This window comes from Kogia breviceps, chromosome 20 (assembly GCF_026419965.1).
Source record: "Kogia breviceps isolate mKogBre1 chromosome 20, mKogBre1 haplotype 1, whole genome shotgun sequence".
Taxonomy (NCBI): Eukaryota; Metazoa; Chordata; class Mammalia; order Artiodactyla; family Physeteridae; genus Kogia; species Kogia breviceps.
In genome coordinates this window covers 991,540-1,009,588 of record NC_081329.1, presented here as the reverse complement: position 1 = coordinate 1,009,588, position 18,049 = coordinate 991,540, and the positions used below count along the sequence as shown (strand labels likewise).

The following is an 18,049-nucleotide window of genomic DNA, read 5'->3' as shown; positions in this document are numbered from 1 at the left end:
CTGGAAGTCTGAATCAAAAAATAATTTTAAACACCCTTTAAACATGTGTAACAATAATAACTCTTGTCTCAACGAGTTTAAAACTTTTAATAACATTTCTGGCCCAAAGTGGATAGTGGGCTTGGCAGGGGGTCGGGGGACCTCGCCCAGCTCTTTTTCTTCTCAAATGTAAAAACTTGCCCTAAGCAGATGCATTTTTCACAGTGCCCTCAGCGGCAGGTCTCATTGCTTTGCATGTAAATTAAGAGCATGTACCTTTGTTTAAACAGTAATCTAGGTCCAAATGAGGGGCTGGTTTATTTGTTTGCGCTTATTTGGCGCTTTGAAATGGTTCTGAAAGCACGGCCCAGAAGTTCTTCTCGACTTTCATTTATTTATGAAAACAGTCCTCTTTTAAACTTTTTTCCCCTCCTTTCCACTGACCAATAACAGCGATCCGCTCCACACGTCATGAAGGCATTTGAAGATACTGGCCAGCTTGGTTATTGAAAAAACTTGGGGTTTGGGGTTGCTGCTATTTATTTTTAGACCTTTCATATTTGTTAAAGCCCGATGAATGTGAGAATACATGTAGAGGGGAAATAGGGACTCAATAGCTTTTGAGTCTGTCTCATTTGGAGTTACAATAGGTTTCTCTTTCCCTCCTGGACACAGACACATTTGGGTTTTTGTCAAAAATGACAGAGACCTACCCTGATTATCAGACAGATTTTGAACATAGGTTATGTCACAGTGAGGAGTTTCTGAGGGCCCTTTTCTAGTTTATGGCACCGCTGACTTTGTGTGTGTGACCGATGATTGGCCGTCTGTGTTCAGAAAATTCTCTCTCAGTGGGCTCTCCCTCAAACCTGGTGAAAAGGCTGTCCGTGTGTCTGTGTGTTTGTGTGAGACATTTCCTGACAGGGGAGTATTTTGTGGACAATATGCCACAAAGGAAGCTTATTTTGAAAGATCAAGGAAATGTTTTTGTCATTTATATCATCTGTAGCAGTATAAGGTATCATGTCTACCAAAATCCACTGTAATTGTAACGCCTTGCTCGTACCTATGATGCATTGATGATAAAATAATTTAGAAGCGTTCCCGACCCAGTAGAGGCCATGGAGCTACATGAGTCTAAAGTTTAAACCCTTTCTGTAGAGGGGACCACTTCTTTACTGCTCTTGGACTGTCAAGTTCTTTTATTCTCCCGTAAGAGCACATTACAATAATGCATGCATGATTATACATTTCAGTTTTTAAACGTGTTGTTGCTAACGAAGAAAAAATATTGAAGGTAAACTGTGGGTGGTGGGGGGAGAGCAGCCTTCAAAAGATTAACTGTTGGTCAGAAAGAAAACTCAGGATTCTAAGAGTAATATTTTTCCTTCAAAACGCTGAGGCACTTCTTTACAAAAATAAGTAAATAAATAAGGTGGGCATTGCTGTATTTTGTATTTGTTTTGCCTACAAGAAAGTGGATTTCTTGAAAAGTCTGTACTAAATACATCCATCCATCAGGAGTTGAACCGTGCGGGTAGAGGGGAGGAGAGTAAAACTACGACGTGTAGCACTTGAAGTAAATTACAAAAGTGTAGAATAGAACGTTGACTACCTGTTGGGGAAGTGAGGTGGGTCCTGATGGTGGTTTGCTCGTGATACATTTATACGTGTAGTGTTTATTGATACTCTGCCTTCTTTCGAAAAGGATTTACGGCAGCCACATCTTGAGGTAACTAATTTATAAAACGAACTGTCATTTTTATTACTAAAACTGTGAGATGCCTATGAAACATTTAAACAGTCTTCACGTTATCCTGATTATTTATTTATTTATTTTTAAAATAAATTAATTTATTTTATTTATGTATTTTTGGCTGTGTTGGGTCTTCGTTGCGGTGCGCGGGTTTCTCCTTGCGGTGGCTTCTCTTGCTGCAGAGCACGGGCTGTAGGCGCGCGGGCTTCAGTAGTTGTGGCGCACGGGCTCCAGAGCTCAGGCTCAGTAGTTATGGCGCACGGACTTAGTTGCCCTGAGGCACGTGGGATCTTCCCGGACCAGGGCTCGAACCCGTGTCCCCTGCATTGGCAGGCGGATCCTTAACCACTGCGACACCAGGGAAGTCCCTATCTATCCTTATATTGATATGAAAAGGAGAGATGTAAAAAGAAAATATATTGCACTTGGATATTTTCAACTTTTTAAATTCATATAAACTAAGAGAATTGCAAAGATGAGCCGCAGAATATTGAGATTTAGTTGAATCATTCATAATGTTCAAGTGCTCACATCCTGACTATTGGGTAAATATTCAGGTTGGAGGAAGTTGGTTCACAGGCTCCCCACACAGTTTGCATTTGAACATCATCATTTGGCAGAAAGCACTCTTCAAATACACCTTGTGACATCATGAGACATCCTACAATGACATTTTCCGAAGTCTCAACTATCGCAAGACCTGAAGATTTGTTTCTATCAGAAATAACTCAAAGTTTGTTATTTAAATTGTTTCATTTTGCACGTCGAGTTCCAAAGTTTAAATTGCATTATCGCTGCTTTACATAAAATTGAAAGTGTGGTAACAGCAACTCAAATGAGCAGAGAGAGCTTGTTATCAAAAATAACAGCAAAAAGATAAATCAATTCGTTTAATGAAGTCGTGACTGAGAAGTATGTAAGTCATGTTATTTTGATCAGCAAAATCAATAGCGTATTTTGGTCTCGCTTGCCATTTTAATACTAAAAGGCCCTCAGGACAGGCAGCAAACTTGAATCTTTGAAACTTTAGAATTTATGAGAACGTGAATTCTGGAACTCACGAGCAGTAGAATTTACAAGCTCTGAAACAGTCTGTGTACTGAACACGAGTATGACATTTTCTCCTGACTGGTGCTGTTATCTTACTTCCTAAATCTCACCCAAATCCTTTGACTGTTCCTCAGCTGTATGCGTGTCTCTCCTTGTGACTTTTCTCTCGCTTCTGCTGTGGCTATTGACATAGTTCCCGGTGAGTCTCCAAGCTGTGGTCACAGAACTCAACACGCAAACGTGACCACGTGTCTCCTGCTTGAATCCCTTGGAAGCTTTCCACTGGCCTCAGAATAACAATTAAAATCCGTAATGCAGCCCACCACGCACTGTCAAGGCTGGCCCCGTCTGGACAACCCAACCTCCTCTGCACCACCAGAGCCCACGCCCAGGGCCCTGAGCCCCCAAAACTGGTCTCTCTCAGGTCTTCAAGCTCACCATTCTCCCTTCTATCATAGGGCCTCTGGATAACCTATGCCCTCAGTCTGCAAGATTCTCCACTCCCATTTCTCAAGCCTCCTCCATTGGGCCCGGGTAAATCCTACCATCTTCCTCAAAGAGCCTTTTCTAGGCCTCTCAGGTCTTTCTGCTGTGTGGTCTTGCAGCACTTACCATTGCGCTATGTATATGAGCTGATACCCGCCCCAGCTACCTGAGGACAAAGGCTGATCCTGCCTTTGATCACCATTATTCGTAAAACCTAAAAGAGCGCCTGACACATAATACATGCCCACTCATATTTGCTCAACAAACCAATATACCTATAACTAAGAAGCGGTTCCAGTTAGCTAGTTTTATCTTTCCATAATGCAAAGACCACTTGAAGGAATTTTCAAAGTACTATGTATAGAAGCCACCACTCTTGCTTTTTTCATATGTTTCTAATATTAAAATGGCAAGTGAGACACCAAAAACATGCTATTAATTTTACTGATTAGAACAAAATTACTTAGATATTTCTCAGCCATAACTTTATTGAACTAATTTTTCTTGATGAGATTCTCTATAACAAGCTCAATTTGCTTTTTGAAATGGTTTTGACAGTCCACAGACCTAACTGTATTGTTGTCAACTTATTTCTTTTGTGTTAAAAACCACCCTCATCTCCCAAAGTGTCTCCTCCTCTTGAATGTTATATATTTTCATAAAGAATCTTTCTAATATTTATGTGTGATACTAGGCTATAAAAAAAATTAAGGATAACAGGGTTCTATCTCCCTATACTCTGATTCTGTTGAATTATAAATAATTCAAATCATCTTCATCTCCAAACTTTAAAATACAGCTTTAGATTCTTCTCCAGACTATATTACCAAACATTTATACCACTTGTATTTTCAAAGTAGGTCATTGCCTGGTATCAGCAGAACTGGGTTTAATAATTTTTCTTCAGGAGTCACCTGCCACCTCGAGAGCAAGGCAGCAACTTTTCTTGAATGATGTTATTTCTCTATTTTCATTGGCATATTAATTTTTGTTGGTGTATATTTTTTTTCCTATGGTGTTAAGCTAATCAGTTTTTCTTAACATCTTTATTGGAGTGTAATTGCTTTACAATGCTGTGTTAGTTTCTGCTTTACAACAAAGTGAATCAGCTATACATATACATATATCCCCATATCTCTTCCCTCTTGCGTCTCCCTCCCACCCTCCCTATCCCACCCCTCTAGGTGGTCACAGAGCACCGAGCTGATCTCCCTGTGCTATGCGGCTGCTTCCCACTAGCTAGCTATTTTACGTTTGGTAGTGTATATATGTCCATGCTACTCTCTCACTTCGTCCCAGCTTACCCTTCCCCCTTCCTGTGTCCTCAAGTCCATTCTCTACATCTGAGTCTTTATGCCTGTCCTGCCCTTAAGTTCTTCAGACCCCCTTTTTTTTTAGATTCCATATATATGTGTTAGCATACAGTATTTGTTTTTCTCTTTCTGACTTACTTCACCCTGTATAACAGACTCTATGACCCTCCACCTCACTACAAAAAGCTCAATTTCGTTTCTTTTTATGGCTAAGAAATATTCCATTGTATATATGTGCCACATCTTCTTTATCCATTCATCTGTCAGTGGACACTTAGGTTGCTTCCATGTCCTGGCTATTGTAAATAGAGCTGCAGTGAACATTGTGTTACTTGACTCTTTTTGAATTATGGTTTTCTCAGGGTATATGCCCAGTAGTGGAATTGCTGGGTCGTATGGTAGTTCTATTTTTAGTTTTTTAAGGAACCTCCATACCGTTCTCCATAGAGGCTGTATCAATTTACATTCCCACCAACAGTGCAAGAGGGTTCCCTTTTCTCCACACCCTCTCCAGCATTTATTGTTTGTAGATTTTTTAATGACAGCCATTCTGACTGGTGTGAAGTGATACCTCATTGTAGTTTTTAGTCTGCATTTCTCTAATGATTAGTGATGTTGAGCATCCTTTCATGTGTTTGATGGCAATCTGTATATCTTCTTTAGAGAAATGTCTATTTATGTCTTCTTCCCCTTTTTGGATTGGGTTGTTTGTGTTTTTGATATTGAGCTGCATGAGCTGTTTGTAAATTTTGAAGATTAATCCTGTGTCAGTTGCTTCATTTGCAAATATTTTCTCCCATTCTGAAGGCTGTATTTTCAGCTTGTTTATGTTTTCCTTTGCTGTGCAAAAGCTTTTAAGTTTCATTAGGCCTCATTTGTTTATTTTTGTTTTTATTTCCATTTCTCCAGGAAGTGGGTCAAAAAGGATCTTGCTGTGATTTATGTCATAGAGTGTTCTGCCTATGTTTTCCTCTAAGAGTTTGATAGTGTCTGGCCTTACACTTAGGTCTTTAATCCATTTTGAGTTTATGTTTGTGTATGGTGTTACGGAGTGTTCTAGTTTCATTCTTTTACACGTAGCTGTCCAGTTTTCCCAGCACCACTTACTGAAGAGGGTGTTTTTTCTCCACTGTATATTCTTGCCTCCTTTATCAAAAATACAGTGACCATATGTGCATGCGTTTATCTCTGGGCTTTCTATCCGGTTCCATTGATCTATATTACTCTTTTTGTGCTAGTACCATACTGTCTTGATTAATGTAGCTTTGTAGTATAGTCTGAAGTCTGGGAGCCTGATTCCTCCAGCTCCGTTTTTCTTTGTCAACATGGTTTTGGCTATTCAGGGTCTTTTGTGTTTCCATACAAATTATGAAATTTTTTGTTCTAGTTCTGTGAAAAATGCCATTGCTAGTTTAATAGGGATTGCATTGAATCTATAGACTGCTTCGGGTAGTATAGTCATTTTCACAATGTTGATTCTTCCAGTCCAAGAATGTGGTATATCTCTCCATCTGTTTGTATCATCTTTAATTTCTTTTATCAGTGTCTTATAGTTTTCTGCATACACGTCTTTTGCCTCCTTAGGTAGGTTTATTCCTAGGTATTTAGTTCTTTTTGTTGCAGTGGTAAATGGGAGTGTTTCCTTAATTTCGCTTTCAGATTTTTCATCATTAGTGTATAGGAATGCAAGAGATTTCTGTGCTTTAATTTTGTATCCTGCTACTTTACCAAAATCATTGATAAGCTCTAATAGTTTTCTGGTAGCATCTTTAGGATTCTCTGTGTATAGTACCATGTCATCTGCAAACAGTGACAACTTTACTTCTTCTTTTTGGATTTCGATTCCTTTTATTTCTTTTTCTTCTCTGATTGCTGTGGCTAAAACTTCCAAACTATGTTGACTAATACTGGTGAGAGTGGGCAACCTTGTCTTGTTCCTAATCTTAGAGGAAATGGTTTCAGTTTTTCACCATTAAGAATGATGTTGAAAAAAAAAAAAAAGAATGATGTTGGGTGTGGGTTTGTCATATATGGCCTTTATTATGTTGAGATAAGTTTCTTCTATGACTACTTTCTGGAGGGTTTTTATCATTAATGGGTGTTGAATTTTGTCAAAAGCTTTTTCTGCATCTATTGAGATGATCATATGGGTTTTCTCCTTCAATTTGTTAATATGGTTTATCACATTGATAGATTTGTGTATATTGAAGAATCCTTGCATTCCTGTGATAAATCCCACTTGATCATGGTGTATGATCCTTTTAATGTGCTGTTGGATTCTGTTTGCTAATATTTTGTTGAGGATTTTTGTATCTATGTTCATCAGTGATATAGGCCTATAGTTTTCTTTCTTTGTGACATCTTTGTCTGGTTTTGGTATCAGGGTGATAGTGGCCTCATAGAATGAGTTTGGAAGTCTTCCTCCCTCTGTTATATTTTAGAAGAACTTGAGAAGGATAGGTATTAGCTCTTCTCTAAATGTTTGATAGAATTCACCTGTGAAGCCATCGGGTCCTGGGCTTTTGTTTGTTGGAAGGTTTTTAATCACAGTCTCAATTTCAGTGCTTGTGATCAGTCTGTTTATATTTTCTATTTCTTCCTGGTTCAGTCTCGGAAGGTTGTGCTTTTCTAAGAATTTGTCCATTTCTTCCAGGTTGTCCATTTTAGTGGCATAGAGTTGCTTGTAGTAATCTCTCATGATCCTTTGTATTTCTGCAGTGTCAGTTGTTACTTCTCCTTTTTCATTTCTAATTCTATTGATTTGAGTCTTCTCCCCTTTTTTCTTGATGAGTCTGAATAATGGTTTATCAATTTTGTTAATCTTCTCAAATAACCAGCTTTTAGATTTACTGATCTTTGCTCCGGTTTCCTTCATTTCTTTTTCATTTATTTCTGATCTGATCTTTATTATTTCTTTCCCTCTGCTAACTCTGTGGGTTTTTTGTTCTTCTTTCTCTAATTGCATTAGGTGTAAGTTTAGCTTGTTTATTTGAGATGTGTCTTGTTTCTTGAGGTAGGACTGTATTGCTATAAACTTCCCTCTTAGAACTGCTTTTGCTGCATCACATAGGTTTGGGGTCGTCATGTTTTCATTGTCATTTGCTTATAGGTATTTTTTGATTTCCTCTTTGATTTCTTCAGTGATTTCTTGGTTATTTAGTGGTGTATTGCTTAGCCTCCATGTGTTTGGATTTTTTTCCTGTAATTGATATCTAGTCTCACAGCATTCTTGTTGGAAAAGATACTTGATACAATTTCTATTTTCTTAAATTTACCAAGGCTTGATTTGTGACCCAAGATATGATGTATCCTGAGCACTTGCGAAGAAAGTGTATTCTGTTGTTTTTGGATGGAATGTCCTATAAGTATCAATTAAGTCCCTCTTGTTTAATGTCTCACTTAATGCTTGTGTTTCCTTATTTATTTTCATTTTGAATGATCTGTCCATTGGTGAAAGTGGGGTGTTAAAGTCCCCTACTATGATAGTGTTACTGTCGATTTCCCCTTTTATGGCTGTTAGCATTTGCATTATGTATTGAGGTGTTCCCATGTTGGGTGCATAAATAGTTACCATTGTTATATCTGCTTTTTGGATTGATCCCTTGATCACTATGTAGTGTCCTTCTTTGTCTCTTGTAATACTCTTTATCTTAAAGTCTATTTTGTCTGATAGGAGAATTGGTACTCCAGCTTTCTTTTGATTTCCATTTGCATGGAATATCTTTTTCCATCCCCTCACTTTCAGGCTGTTTGTGTCCCTAGGTCTGAAGTGGGTCTCTTGCAGACAGCATATATATGGGTCCTGTTTCTGTATCCATTCAGCCAGTCTGTATCTTTTGGTTGGAGCACTTAATCCATTTACACTTAAGGCTGTTATCAATATGTATGTTCCTATTACCATTTTCTTAATTGTTTTGGGTTTGTTTTTTAGGTCTTTTCCTTCTCTTGTTTTTCCTGCCTAGAGAAACATTTGTTGTAAAGCTGGTTTGGTGGTGCTGAACTCTCTTAGCTTTTGCTTGTCTGTAAAGGTTTTAATTTCTCCATCAAATCTGAATGAGATGCTTGCTGGATAGAGTAATCTTGGTTGTATGTTTTTCCCTTTCATCACTTTAAATATGTCCTGCCACTCCCTTCTGGCTTGCAGTTTCTGCTGAAAGATCAGCTGTTAACCCTGTGGGGGTTCCCTTGTATGTTATTTGTTGTTTTTCCCTTGCTGCTTTTAATATTTTTTATTCATATTTAATTTTTGATAACTTTGGTTAACATGTGTCTTGGCCTGTTTCTCCTTGGATTTATCCTGTATGGGCCTCTCTGTGCTTCTTGGACTTGATTGACTATTTCCTTTCCCATATTAGGGAAACTTTCAACTATAATCTCTTCAAATATTTTCTCAGTCCCTTTCTTTTTCTCTTCTTCTTCTGGAACCCCTATAATTCGAATGTTGGTGCATTTAATGTTATCCCAGAGGTCTCTGAGACTGTCCTCAATTCTTTTCATTCTTTTTTCTTTATTCTGCTCTGCAGTAATTATTTCCCCTTTTTTATCTTCCAAGTCACTTATCCCTTCTTCTGCCTCAGTTATTCTGCTATTGATTCCTTCTAGAGAATTTTTAATTTCATTTATTGTATTGTTCATCTTGTATTTTGGCTCTTTAGTTCTTCTAGGTCCTTGTTAAATGTTTCTTGTATTTTCTCCATTCTATTTCCAAGATTTTGGATCATCTGTACTATCATTACTCTGAATTCTTTTTCAGGTAGACTGCCTATTTTCTCTTCATTTGTTTGGTCCAGTGGGTATTTACCTTGCTTCTTCATCTGCTGTGTGTTTCTCTGTCTTCTCATTTTGCTTAACTTATTGTGCTTGGGGTCTCCTTTACACAGGCTACAGGTTCATAGTTCCCATTGTATTTGGTGTCTGCCCCCAGTTGGCTAAGGTAGGTTCCATGGGTTGTGTAGGCTTCCTGGTAGAGGGGACTGGTGCCTGTGTTCTGGTGGGTAGGGCTGGATCTTGTCTTTCTGGTGGGCAGAACCGTGTCTGGTGGTATGTTTTGGGGTGTCTGTGAACTTATTATGATTTTAAGCAGCCTCTCTTCTAACGGGTGGGGTTGTGTTCCTGTCTTGCTAGTTTTTTGGCATGGGGTGTCCTGCAGTGGAGCTTGCTGGTCGTCGAGTGGAGCTGGGTCTTAATGTTGAGACGGAGAGCTCTGGGAGAGCTTTTGCCATTTGATATTACGCGCAGCCAGGAGTTCTGTGGTTGACCAATGTCCCGAACTTGGCTCTCCCGCCTCAGAGGCACAGGCCTGACACATGGTCGGAGCACCAAGAGCCTGTCAGCCACACGGCTCAGAAGAAAAGCGAGGGAAAAGGAATGAAAAAAAGAAAAGGAAAATAAAATACAGTTATTAAAAGAAAAAATAAAAGAAAGAAAGAAGAGAGCAACCAAACCAACAAACAAATCCTCCAATTATAATAAGTGCTAAAAAGTATACTAAACAAAAAAAAAGACAGAACCCTAGGGCAAATGGTAAAAGCAAAGCTATAGAGACAAAATCACACAAAGAAGCATACAGATGCACACTTACAAAGAGAGAAAAAGGAAATATATATATATATATATAAAAGGAAAAGAGCAACGAAATCAATAAACAAATCTACCAGTGATAATAAACTGTAAATACTAAACTGAGGTAAACATAAAAACAGAAACAGGGCTTCCCTGGTGGCGCAGTGGTTGAGAGTCCGCCTGCCGATGCAGGGGACGCGGGTTCGTGCCCCGGTCCGGGAGGATCCCACGTGCCGCGGAGCGGCTGGGCCCGTGAGCCGTGGCCGCTGAGCCTGCGCATCCGGAGCCTGTGCTCCGCAGCGGGAGAGGCCACAACAGTGAGAGGCCCGTGTACCGCAAAAAAAAAAAAAAAAAAAAAAGCCAGAAACAAATTAGATGCAGACAGGAAACCCCAAGTCTACAGTGGCTCCCAAAGTCCCCCTCCTCAGTTTGGGACGATTCGCTGTCTATTCAGGTTTTGCACAGATGCAGGTACATCAGGCTGATGGTGGAGCTTTAATCCGCTGCTCCTGACGCTGCTTCGCCCTCCGCACCCCCGTGGCTGCGCCCTCCTCCGCCGCCCGGAGCAGGTGTATTTCTGATGTATTTTTGGGGAGGAAGGTGATCTCCGCGTCTTACTCTTCCGCCATCTTGAAGGTCTCCTCCAAGCTAATCAATTTATACAGAAAGAATCTGCACCTTATTGTTTTTCTCCCTATGCTTTGTTTCAAGGTAAAATTGAAACTTGGTGGGGAGTAGAGGATTTATTCACTACAGAAAGACACTGAGGGTTGACGATCATTTTAATCACCCTAAAAGGTGAAACCTAAGGACAAAGAATTATCACTATACTTTCCCTGCTTTACCTGATTTTACATGAGCGTCTTCAAAAGTTGTTCCCTCCTCCTTCAGTTTGTAGTTTCAGGATAGTTGATAGCAATTGAAAAGTTAGTTCTAGAAGAATGTGACTGTTTTCATTATGAATCCAATCAATCTAAACATCCCTTGAAAAATATCCATTTAAAATATTCCACTAACCATGAAGATTCTGTTCCTACTCTTAAGAACAATGATTGCAGCTGACTAGGAAAAAACTATTTTAATGTACAAATATTAATAATAATTAGAATTAAACAGCATTTAAAAATATTAGCTCGCACCCTAAGTGCTTACGAATATTAACTCACTCTATCTCAATAAATGCGTGCAAGGTTTCATTTTCTCCCGATTTTAACGATGAAGTAATTAAGGCACAGAGAGGTTGAGTGTCTCACTCAAGGTTACACAGACGTGGCAGTTTCGTAGCAAAGCTGGGGTTCATCCACAGGAATTGGGTTTCAGAACCTGCCCTTTCAGCATCTTATAAATGTGAATAGGACGAGTGACACCAAACGTAGCAACCCTAAAGGTGCTGTGAGAGCATGGAGGGTTAGTGTCAGAGCCGGAGGCCCAAGCCCAGCCTGGGCCTTCCCTGAACCTGAAACATAGGTGCTATAGTGGGGTCACCCATCAACAGTTACATATGGAAAGATTCACAGAGTCTAGCGTTCAAGACCAAAGCAGAACTCTAAGCTTCTTGAATATCTGCAAGAAACTGCAGTATACCTTTTAAAAGATGAAATTCAAATCCACCTTTCGAGGAACCCTGAAACACTTCCTCGAAACCTTGGGTTTCCAGGAGCCATTCCAGGTCCCCTGGTCCCTTCCGTAGCTCAGCTGGTAGAGCAGAGGACTGTAATTGGCGTCCCCTGTACTACAGAGCCAGAGCCTTTACTTCACTGCTCGTTTGCTCTCCGGTGCGCAGCGGCTCCCACACAGATTCCATGAGATGTTAGAATCCTGTTTTCTTGGTTAAAAGATGATTTGATTTGATTTGTTCTTTCAATAAAGGAATACTGATGCATGGGCATAGATCGCCACATACCGGAGTTGACTTACTTTTCTCTGCTCAAGAAACCATTTCCAGTCTCAGGATGCCACATCGCTCCCCTTGATATTTTGTAGAAATCTCCCTTCATTTGGACCCATCTGTAGCCGTCACTGGCTGTGCCACCGTAGCACTGTGCCCGAGCGGCATTCTTAGACACCCAGCCCTCAGCCTGAAGGAGCACGAGGGCTTTTACCGAATCACTGCGTTGCACACCTGACACGACTATGATAGTGTGTGTTGATTCTAACTCTATAAGAATTGAAAATACAGAGGACGTATGTACTGTATCTGTGTCATACATCAAGTACCCACTGTGTGAAAAGGTCAGATGAATTCATGTGAGAGATAAGACAAACCTGAATGATGCCATATATATATATATATACACAGAGAGAGAGAGAGAGAGAGAGAGGAGAGAGGAGAGAGGGATCTACCCATACGAATATACACGTATTACACAGAGAGATAGTGAGCCTAGGATAGATGAATGTGCCTGACCTGATCATGGTTAAAAAAAGTACTAGGAAGTAACCTCACCTCCTCCACAAATTCTTGATCTAAGAGCCACTTATTTCTCTCTCTGATGCCTAGCACACAGCTTAGAGGAAAGAAAGTTCTCAGTACGTCTCTGTTGAATAAATAAATAAGTGAAGAGTTAGAGGAAGGAAGGAGGGAAGGAGGGAAAGAGGGAAGGAAGGAAAGGGGCTTAGTCAACCAATGGAAACATGCAGCCCAGTCTCCAAAATCATCCACTCCTTGACTCTTGTACATGTCCTTGACTCTCCGGTTTTGGGCCCCAAGATCCCCAACCTTGGTTAGCTTCACCTTTTATTTTCTTAGCTGGAGGCTCATGAAGAGTTTCTTGAGAAAATCATGAGAATCTGCCAACTTGGTCCAGGATAAACCTGTCCTATTCAATCTCCCTGGCTCCCTACCTGACCTTGTGCGTTCATTTATGTTTAACACCTAATCATATTGCCCAAGAATCCTCTCCAGTCCCTTTCATGATTCACAATTTCTCAAGTCATCAGCTCCACCCATGTTCCTCTTAAATGACTTTCTCCTCCCTGCCTCAGATAAAATGGCATGTCTCCTCCCTTACAGCCAAACCTCCCACCTACCCTTGGCCTTAATTACCCTCTTCTTGTCATTGGTCTCTACTTCTGTTGCAGTCACATGCTCAAGCCGATTCATCCTTAAGTAACCAAAAGCAAAATGACCACCAAGAAAACCTTTTCCTCAACTCTCTCATACTTTTTTTTTCCTCTTGTCATGATCCAGCTTTCCTCCTCCTGTAAGTCAGCTTTTAAACCCTCTATGTGACCAAAATATCTGTTTCAGAAGACACAAATGTTTTCCAAAATCAAATCTATGATTTTCAGACAGTTCTCGTCCTTTCAGATCTACCAGTAGCATTTAACACTGTGGTGCCTGAAGAAAAAAAAAAAAAAAAAGCACAACGTAAAAGCTGAGAATTATGTTAATTCAGTGGACTTGCTGAGGACTTAAATCCAGGAGACAGCCTCTCAGATAGCTCTGAGGGACTGCTCCAAAGAGATAAGCAAGGAGCCCAGCTGGAGGTGGCTGCAGAGGTTGATAGCTCGATGGCCAGAGCATCCTTTGTTTACTGATATGGTAGGTGACATTCTTCATCCACAGCTGTTTACCAGTTACGTCCTCACAGAACACTCTCCACGGCCTCCAGTGTGACTCCTTGACCTGATTCTTTTCCTCCTGTCTCCTCTCCTGACTATTCCTTCCCCAACGCTCTGTACATAGATATTTCCTCAGTGTGGACCAGCTTCTGTGCATCTCTTGGAGAATGACATCCATTCCATGACCCCCCACACTGTAACTCAATACCTTCAGCTAATGTATTAACTAGATATTGATCTGGCCCCTTGAAAACAAATACAACGGCTTTCTGAAAAACTAGCTCTTTCTCTTCACTTCCCTTTTTCTAATAATTACATCAATTATCTCTTAGTCAACAGTGTTCAAAACCTCTGACCTATCTTTGCCTATCTTATATCCTCCCTGTATTTTTGTTTCTTTGTTGTTATGTTCATTTTTTGTTTCTTGGTATAGGTGAGAAAGAAGGAAAGGGAGGAACAGAGAGAATAAGACTCATTGTTTGACACTTGGAAATTATTGCAAAGGATGATAATGCTAAAATGAAAACTAAATGTTAAAACTCAAGGAATGGATTCATTTTAGCTGTGATCGCTGTTTAAAATGACTAAGTAAAATGCAAAAACGAGAAACACATGCATTTTTTCCCTTCAACAGAACCAGAAACAAGTATTTGTAAATTCACACAGTAGTAAACATAATCGTGGGCTCTGGGAATACAGTGTGGCCTAAAGTTTGTCCTACCTTTAATCTAATTATCATCATGTGTAATCAGAATTAGCAACAGGGACTGAGTGGGAGGGGCTTTAAACAAGATGGAAAGGTGGCAGGTCTCAGATAAATTCACAAACATTTCACTTTTTGCAAAGATAAATAAGCATATAAATGTCTTGCTCTTACTACTAGAAGAAAAAAGCAAAAAGGCTCTAGATGGACTCATGAAATAAAGTTTAGCTTAACACACTGCTAGGGTAGACTTTTTGATTATTACGAATTTTTTCCGTTCATGAATTGGGAGATTGGGATTGACATATATACACTAATATGTATAAAATAAGTAACTAATAAGAACCTGCTGTATAAAAAATAAATAAAATTTTTTAAAAAGAATTTTTCCATTTGTTTTAAGTCAGCAGTAATCTCTTATTACCATGCATCTCAGTTTTTTAAGAGTTTCAGAACTGAAATTATGCATATAAAACATCAGATCAAGCTTTTTTCCAGTTTATATATTTCATGTATTTTGTTTTAGAGTTCCTACTCTTCTAAGACAAAGTGATTTCGAATTTCTGTTCAAGCAAGAAAACTCAAGGCCTCTTTAAAGAAGAAGAGAAGGTAAGTCCCGGGGACAAAAATGTCTCCAGACCTACAAAACAAGACAAAAAAGTCTTCTTAAACTATATCACTTGTTTGTCTTGACAAAATAAGACACTTGCGCTGAGCTGCAGTGTACTTTGTAGCTCATGACTAATGCTGTTAACTGCTGTGAATTAGCTGTAGGTAAATGACTCCAAAAAGTGTAAGTAAGCTGATTGCCTTATTCTTTCTGATAGTATGAAAGCAATGGCATTTCTACAGCTTTTTTGTTTCTGAAAAATTAGCTGAATGAGAACGTCCTAAAATATAGAATCTCTGCTTTTTAACTAGAGAGAATTTTCTCCTAGGATGGAGTAGACCAAACAATGGATTATAGAGCATGTGTGTTTCCCCACTTTGTAAGTGATTTGTTTGGAAGCTCTTTTCTTCTCAGGAAGTCTTAATCCTTTCTGAACAGCACTTACACGGCAACCTTAGAGAATTAAACTCGTACCTGGTTATTCTCTCCTTGATATAGCTCAGTGCGTTTTCTCAATGGTGGCCATGGTCTAGTAATTTAAGGCTTTTGAACCTTGTGAACAGATTCATTTAAAACCGTATTCTGAGGGGTTTTATCAAATGAAAAGCGTTTTCTACTAGAAAGCTATAAAAGAATTTACAACAGAAAATCTGATAAATGTCCTGCCCAGGATGTGTATATACAGTGGTTCGCCTAGAAGATCCAGTTTCCTAGAGTAAATCATTCAGAAAGTGCCCGACTCTTTGGCTTAATGGGTTGAATTCTTTGAGTTCTTTGACTTCGCTTGATCGATGGCTTGCTTCCTCTTTTAATACATAATTCACTAAAATTTTCCCTTGGAGAAAGGGTTTTCTAGATGATGAAATAATTGTGAAATACAAATATGTAAGAATGACAACATTTCTATGTCAGAAAAATTGAGTTACTGGTACATATTTCTTTCTGATGCTCTTCGTTCAAAGACAATATACTGTTCTTTTTTCAGATGAAAAAGAAATCATTGCAAAAGTTTAGAGGTTAAGTGCCCACATCTTGAGTCTATGACAATAGCTACGGTCGTGTTGCTGATATAATTTTCTATTCAGGTTATTAGATTTGAAGTAACTTTATATCTAAAATAAGTAATCTTTTTTTTTCCCTCCTTTAAAGTTGACATAAATTTAGTACTTGCGGAAGAGTTTTTTTGCTTTTCAGCTTAGAGAAGGGCAAAGAGAAAATAGAAGGGATTTTTTTAACAATAAATTTGTGGTTTAATTGCGACACACAATAGTAGCAACCACTGTTGTTTTCTTTTAATATTCCTTTCCGGCACTTACCTTTTTACTTTTCAGGTAAGGGTGTCTCAGAGCAAAGTGATAGGAGAATCCTTTAATGAAAGTGCTTGCAGACACACACACACATCCTTACATGCTCAGTAGTTACCGAACTAAAAGAAAGCTCCGGTGTGAATGGCTGTTATATGCCACCTCCTGCATGCAGGGTAATTTTTTCGCCTTGATCTTGGTTTAGGTAATGGTGAGATTCCTCTGTTAAGGTAAAACAGTTAATACAAAATAGACTTATAATTTACTGTCTATATTTTCCTCCGTAGCTGTTAAGATTCTTTCTAAGAATTTTCGCATTATATTTTGCACACAGCCCACGGAAACAAAGACCCTGGGAATGTATGTGCAATATGTATATATATATATATATATGGCTTAGATAAGAAGTGATTTACCTAAGTTGCTCTGCTGATATTTTCCTCAAATTCTCCTCCTGATTTTTCATTCAAATGTGAATCATGACGAAGGCTGTGAAAAACCGACCCATATAATTTGCTAATAGACTTCAAATAAATTACATTTTTAGGATAAATTGTCCCTGAAGTATTCTGGAATTAGGTGCGTAGCTCTTCTTATTCTGAATGGGAGCTACGCACCTAATTTCAAACGCCGTAACCTGAAATGTAATCACCTATGTGTTTTCTCCTATAAAAAGATAACGTGATATTCAGTGCAAAAGCAGTTACGTGGTTCTCTGAAACGCATTGTTGATGAGATGCCTTCGGATCTCCAGCATTTCTCCCTAGAAAAAGCTCTTTCTATAAATGCCGTGATCATAAAACATGTCGACCTCCCCTTGTTTTCTAAGTACCCTCTCTTCAAACCCTTCTCTTGTCAGTTCATGAAAAGCCCTCTTCCCATACCCGGAGGTTCTCGACAACAAGCATTTAGTCTTTAATAGCTGTGACATAAAAACTCAAATGCTTTAGCGCTCCTCTGAGATTCACATTGAATGATAGCGTTTCATATGAGACAGCTGCTGCTATGTAGGTGGGCTGCTGCCTTAAAACACACGTATAAGCGTATCTCTTGGTGAAGAAACAGAAGAGAATACCTTCCACATACCCCCAAACTCTTCCTAAATCAGGCAAATCAACTGCCTATTTTCTAACCTGGGAAAGACACCAAAACCAAAACAAAACAAAACAATGCTGAAAGAGTCTTTCCCAACTATATTCTCTAGGAAGATTTCAGAGTTTGCCTGCTATGATTTAGACTTGATATTGTGAATATGCTTTAGGTAATACTTTTCAGTGTGATTGTAAACGTACTTTAAATGTCCTAAGATTAGCCAGATTTTTTTTTTTTTTTTTTGCGGGACGCGGGCCTCTCACCGTTGTGGCCCCTCCCGTTGCGGAGCACAGGCTCCGGACGCGCAGGCGCAGCGGCCACGGCTCACGGGCCCAGCCGCTCCGCGGCACGTGGGATCTTCCCGGACCGGGGCACGAACCCGCGTCCCCTGCATCGGCAGGCGGACTCGCAACCGCCGCGCCACCAGGGAAGCCCTAGCCAGATATTTTTAACTAAGCCCAACAAAGATTCAGAAACATTTCCTCAATTTAAAAAATTACAAAATGATGTTTTGCAAAAAATTGCACCTAGATCTAAATATCACACAATTTCCATGGCACAGAATCTTACTATTGTTTAAAAGTTGGTAGGAAGAATGGAAAACATGTAAAACGTGGTCCATTTTAGAAG

The 18,049-nt window shown here is 39.4% G+C and overlaps 1 protein-coding gene across 13 annotated transcripts in view; it reads left to right on the top strand.

Moving 5' to 3' along the window:
* TENM3 (teneurin transmembrane protein 3) overlaps window positions 1-18,049 on the top strand; it is a 1,278,657-nt gene that overhangs the window by 553,008 nt on the left and 707,600 nt on the right. For all 13 annotated transcript variants that reach the window (XM_067022810.1, XM_067022809.1, XM_067022808.1 and 10 more), the window contains exon 4: window positions 14,940-15,022. The gene's annotated coding sequence lies outside the window, so the exon portion shown is untranslated. The remainder of the gene's footprint in view (window positions 1-14,939; window positions 15,023-18,049) is intronic.